Below are 5,119 nucleotides of genomic sequence, written 5' to 3' on the forward strand. Positions count from 1 at the left end.
TTCTCCATATACAACCTCCATGAAAATGTCTTCTTTTCCCGTTACCATCTAGATTCAGAGCTCCATGGCAAAAGGAAAAAAAAAAAAAGCTGACAAGTTGTTGGAGAATTCATTCATTTTCTTTGCCAATTCTCTTGTTTCTCCTCTCAACAGAACTACCAGGCTTCAATTTTATGGTAACTATCAGAGCAGGAGCACTTTATGTGCCATAATCTGAGCCAGTAGGTAGTTAGCTATTTAAAAAAAATAGTTGGTTAAAATGCTACACCTGTACTTAAACATTTTATTTTATTTTAAATCATGTCAAACAAACTACTTTGCTGATCTTTTGATATAGGCTAAGGCCTTTTCTTTTGCATATGGTCTGTTGACAGCATTTTAGCATGGACTGTTTTGTACAAACCATTCTCATTACATAGCTTCTAAAATTTCCTGCTTTGTTTTTTTAAAGGCGGATTAGAACTGAAAAAGTCTTGCAAGGCAATCTGAGGTACAGACTCCTTCTAGAATTTTATGATTTTTTTTCTCTCAAACTTTTACAGCTACCTTGCCCACACTTAACTGATTGCATTTTTAAAAACTAAACCTCACTGAGTCTTTCCAAAACATCCACCTTAGTTTTCATGAAAAAAAAAAAAATCTCCTGTACTATCACATTTCATTGGTTTTATAACATTTAATTAAACTGCCTTATTACAATATAAACACAACTAGCAGACTTAACTGGCTCTTGGTGAATATACAGTTCACCTGGTGAGACCGGAAATGCCTGGTTGAATGAGAGAGCGTGCATATGTAGTGCATATGCAGTGTGATTGTGCATCAGTCAGTGTGTTCCATGGAAGAAAAGCAGGTGTTGGTGAGTACACTAGGTCGGTAAAATGTAAGTTTGTTAAGTAAAGTGCTTCTATTGTGTGTGTATGTGTGTGTATGTAGCTACCACACACATATTTTTCACGATAGTATTTAGTTTTAGAGAATACGATAACGTACTTAAGATTTTTAGCAATACCAATATGAAGAAAAACATCTTATTCCTATTAGCAAAAGCCATAGTGGCAAGGTAGGCACACAGAATCCTGCTGTCCTTATCAACAAATGTCAGTGTTCATAATGGCAGAACAGGGCGTGTCCACTTGGCATTTCCCATGTGAGCAAACAACTCTGTATCCATGTGGTTGGCTTTATGAGCTCATAGCCTGAAAAGTCAGAACTGGCTGTCCAGGCCCAGTTTTGGGGAAACATTTAGCCAGGTACCTGGTCTGAGCAGTATCCTACTTTCAGCACAATCTGCTTAGCTTGGCAGTGGTATCAGGAAGAATGCTGAGAGCCCTTTGCCCAAGATCATTCTTTTCTTATTCCATGCAGAGAGCCTGTCATAACCATAGCTCTCTTGTGGTTTTTTATATGTAACTCCACATCTCTGCCCATAGCTAAATGGCTCAAATGCAAACCTGAACTAAAAGCAACTTCTCCAACAGGCTGGCCAGCAATATACCAGGTACCTCGTATGAGAGCACCAAAGAGCAAAATGCAGCACAAGTTGGAAAGATGACAGGATGGGGGCAGAAGTGAAGAGAAACAATGAAATCAGGAAATACAAGCCAGGATGTAGAGAGCTTGGGAGTAAGGTAATGGACAGGACGAAACAACTGGCAGGCAGAGGGAGGGACAAAGGACTTGCCACATGAGCAGATTCTTTGCTTTTCTGTATTTCTTTGCAATCTTCCTCTGCTACCTAAAAGAGCCCTACTAGCATTTCCTTAATTCCTGCAGCCACAGACCATTGAACAAAGAAATGTTTTCATGAAGGAAAAAAATCAGAGATTAATGCACAGAGGATGCTTATGGATTATCTGCAATTGCGAGTAAAATCAAAAGCCCCGAAATTACTGTATGAGAATGATATTCAATCTAAAGTGTGAAAGGAAGAGAGAAGGAAGGTCCAACTGGATCAGCGGTGAATGGAAAAGCCAGCCCCATCATGAATATCCTCAGCATTCCCGAGGTCAAACAGGCCATAGACCTCGCTTCTCACATGAAGCTCCATTGAGGATTCATTTGTGAATTTTAGAAAGGATAATCCTTTCCTCTGTCAACCTACATGAGTGGGGTTTGAATGTCAAAGCCCAGCGGAAGCTCTGAACTCTTCTACTGCACATCATTGCATCCCATAGCTGTCTAAGAACATATAGAAAAGGGTGATGGCTTCTCGAAATGACCTTTCCTTAAGCTCTCAAGGAAGAAGTTAGGTCACACGCAGGACTCTGTATTGGTTCACTTAACAATAACAAGGGGAGAAATTACCTACAAAAGTAGGACACAATAAACATTCTGGGTTCATGTTCTGTGAGTGGGCAGAGACGTTCTTGTCACAGAAACTAAGGTTCTTCACAGAAACACAATCTATGTGGCTGCACCACATTGGGATGGTTTGCTTGAAGTCCTGACTCTCCAGCTGGACACAGTTGTGACATGGGGTGTGATCACCAGAAACCCAGACTATCCCTTCCAGCCATCACACTGTCCTCCCAAGGTGGGAGCCTATACCTGTTAGGAATCTTCCCACCCCACCACCATCTTCACTTTACTTTGCTTTCCTGTCTTAACAGACGGTAGGCTATTTTAGTCTGGGTTTCCACCACTCCGTCATCGATGCAAGCTTAATATTTCCTGCTAAAGAATCTAATTTCAGGTGTGATACAATGAGAAAGAAATAAATAATTATTTCTAATAAAATAGATTAAAAAAATCTATTTAGTATCTATAACTTCCAAGTATGCATTCTTTAAACATAGCAAGCTGTTCTCATAAACAATATTTCTTCAACATTTAGCTGAATGGCACATAACTTCATTACAAAGTATTGTGGCTAGTAAAGAGAGGGACCTGTGAAGAATGGGAATTCTCTAAACCCTCTCCACACACGCCACAGCCAAACACAGGAACATAATCACCTGTCTGTGTTTCCCCCTAACCCCATCACCCACCTACCAAAAAGTCTTAACAGGAAGAAGTTCAGTGGAAGCTGTTTGCTGCCATTCCTATTATAGTCAGCTGAAATAAAATCAGTTAAGTGTTTACAGAGGGAAATAACAGAAATGAATACTATTTTATTTGCCTTCTTCAAAGGTCAAAAGGAAAAAAATAAAGATAATTCGAATCAGAAAAATGATCTAGATTTTAATCCCCTTTGAGTTCTAGGTTCTTAAAATTCCTGATTTAAAAGATATTTCCTAGGAATATCTTCATAGCTAAGTAGAAATGTCACAAATAATAATGATTATGTTTTTCACTGAAAATACAGCCCCAAATCCATGCTTTCATGATGGGGCTAGGCAGCTCCCAGTTTCTATTCATGACCTACTCACAGAGCACCGAGTGATTACCCACTGAGGTCTGGTTAGATCATTTAAGGAGTGGGCCTTCAGAGCATAGAAGTTCACTTCCCAAATGGCTACACCGAGGCCCCCAAAGTGAGTGCTTCTCAGAGATACTGGGAGCCATTGAATTTTGAAAAGAATTGAAACTACTTTGCCTTGCTGGTGCTGAGGACGTTGGCCCAAACTCCTTTTATTCTGTGGCCAAAAAGGCCAGATTCAGGACTCCAACAGGGGCCTAAGTCCCAAGGGTTTGGCCTTTTATAATTACTATTGAGTTTTGCCAGGAAGACCAGGATTCTTTTTATCAAGAGCAAATAGCTTGCCAGAGGCATTTTGATAAGAACTTACCAAAATATAGTGTTAGCTGTCTTTCCGACACATTACTCCACTGTTTGTTCAATAGTGGTGACATTTAAACAGCAGTAAGTGTAGAGTAGAGACAGGCAGCCTGAGAAAAGGTATGAGTGTCATGTGTGCTGGCAGCATCGATTTCAGCCATGATACACTTGGCAAAGACTGTTAGCAATACATTGATACAGAGGGTGTCGAATAGAAAGAGAGGGGTTCATCATCTTGTTACCTGAGCAAATGATTCTGGGTCATCAGGGGAAACAGATACTGACGAAAGAAAACAAAATCCTTTTCCCTGGGCCACCACACTGTGAACGCTCCACATTTGGACATTTAAGGGATTGGTACTTGATGTTGAGGATAAAAGAGAAAATAGTAGACAAGGAAGGGCATGGTTTAGGTCCAGAGACAATGGCAGAGGTGGCACAGGAAGAGAGGAAAGCAAAGAGGAAATGAAAAAAGAAAGGCTGAAGAAAGCGAGAATTAAAGGAAGGCTAAAAAGATGGGGTGGGGAAAAAGATGTAGTGGTAGGAAGAAACAGCTAAAGGACTTACCTCTCTGGTAGTTGTAATTAATAATAATAATAATAATAATAATAATAATTAATAATAATAATATAATAAAACAATAACAGTAATACTGTAGAGGAGGCTTATCTCTCATTCATCCCATCTACCACCCAACCACCCACCCATCTATCCAACCAGTTATTAATTAATTCTGCAAATATTTGCTGGATCCCCTAATACGAAACAAAGCTTGATGGCAAAGTATCCATAGGATACTTTGGAAGGTCCACAGGAAGATGGCAAAGTATCCTCAAGAAACCCACTATCGTGGAGATGACCGAAAATTAAAACAACTACATGAGGCATTATCATCTGCCTCAGCTAGAATCCTGTACCTCATGTAGGCACCAGCTTCTTATACCCAACAGAGTGCTACCTCATACCCATGATTTTGGGAAAGAATGCCTTCTGCGTTATATCTTCAGAGAAGTCACAGACTACCGTAACCCACCTGACTTCTAAAATTCTTACATGTGGAAAACACACTGAATGAATCTTAACAATAGCAAACAATAATACTATTAATGACTAACATCTATCGACTGCTCATCAGACACTTTTCTAAGTGCTTTACAGACATTGACTTGTTAACCCTCTTAATTATCCCCAAAGTCCCAGAGCCAGTAGAATTTAAGCTTAGCCAGTGTGAATCCCAAGCCTGAGGTCTGTTCATCACCATACTATGCTGCCTCACCAGAAGACAGCATGTACAGATGAGTACTAGACAACATGAAAGGAGTACATGCCAAAGAATACGAGTAGGAAGTATTTTTCTGGAGCCCCCAATAAGCACACAGCAAAACATCCAGATCTCGG

General features: G+C 39.9%; 1 protein-coding gene across 2 annotated transcripts in view; it reads right to left on the reverse strand.

The window, feature by feature from the left end:
• Positions 1-5,119, reverse strand: part of LRMDA (leucine rich melanocyte differentiation associated) — a 977,969-nt gene that overhangs the window by 351,559 nt on the left and 621,291 nt on the right. The window lies entirely within an intron of this gene.

The sequence above is a fragment of the Pteropus alecto genome, unplaced genomic scaffold (assembly GCF_000325575.1).
Source record: "Pteropus alecto unplaced genomic scaffold, ASM32557v1 scaffold155, whole genome shotgun sequence".
NCBI classification, from domain to species: domain Eukaryota; kingdom Metazoa; phylum Chordata; class Mammalia; order Chiroptera; family Pteropodidae; genus Pteropus; species Pteropus alecto.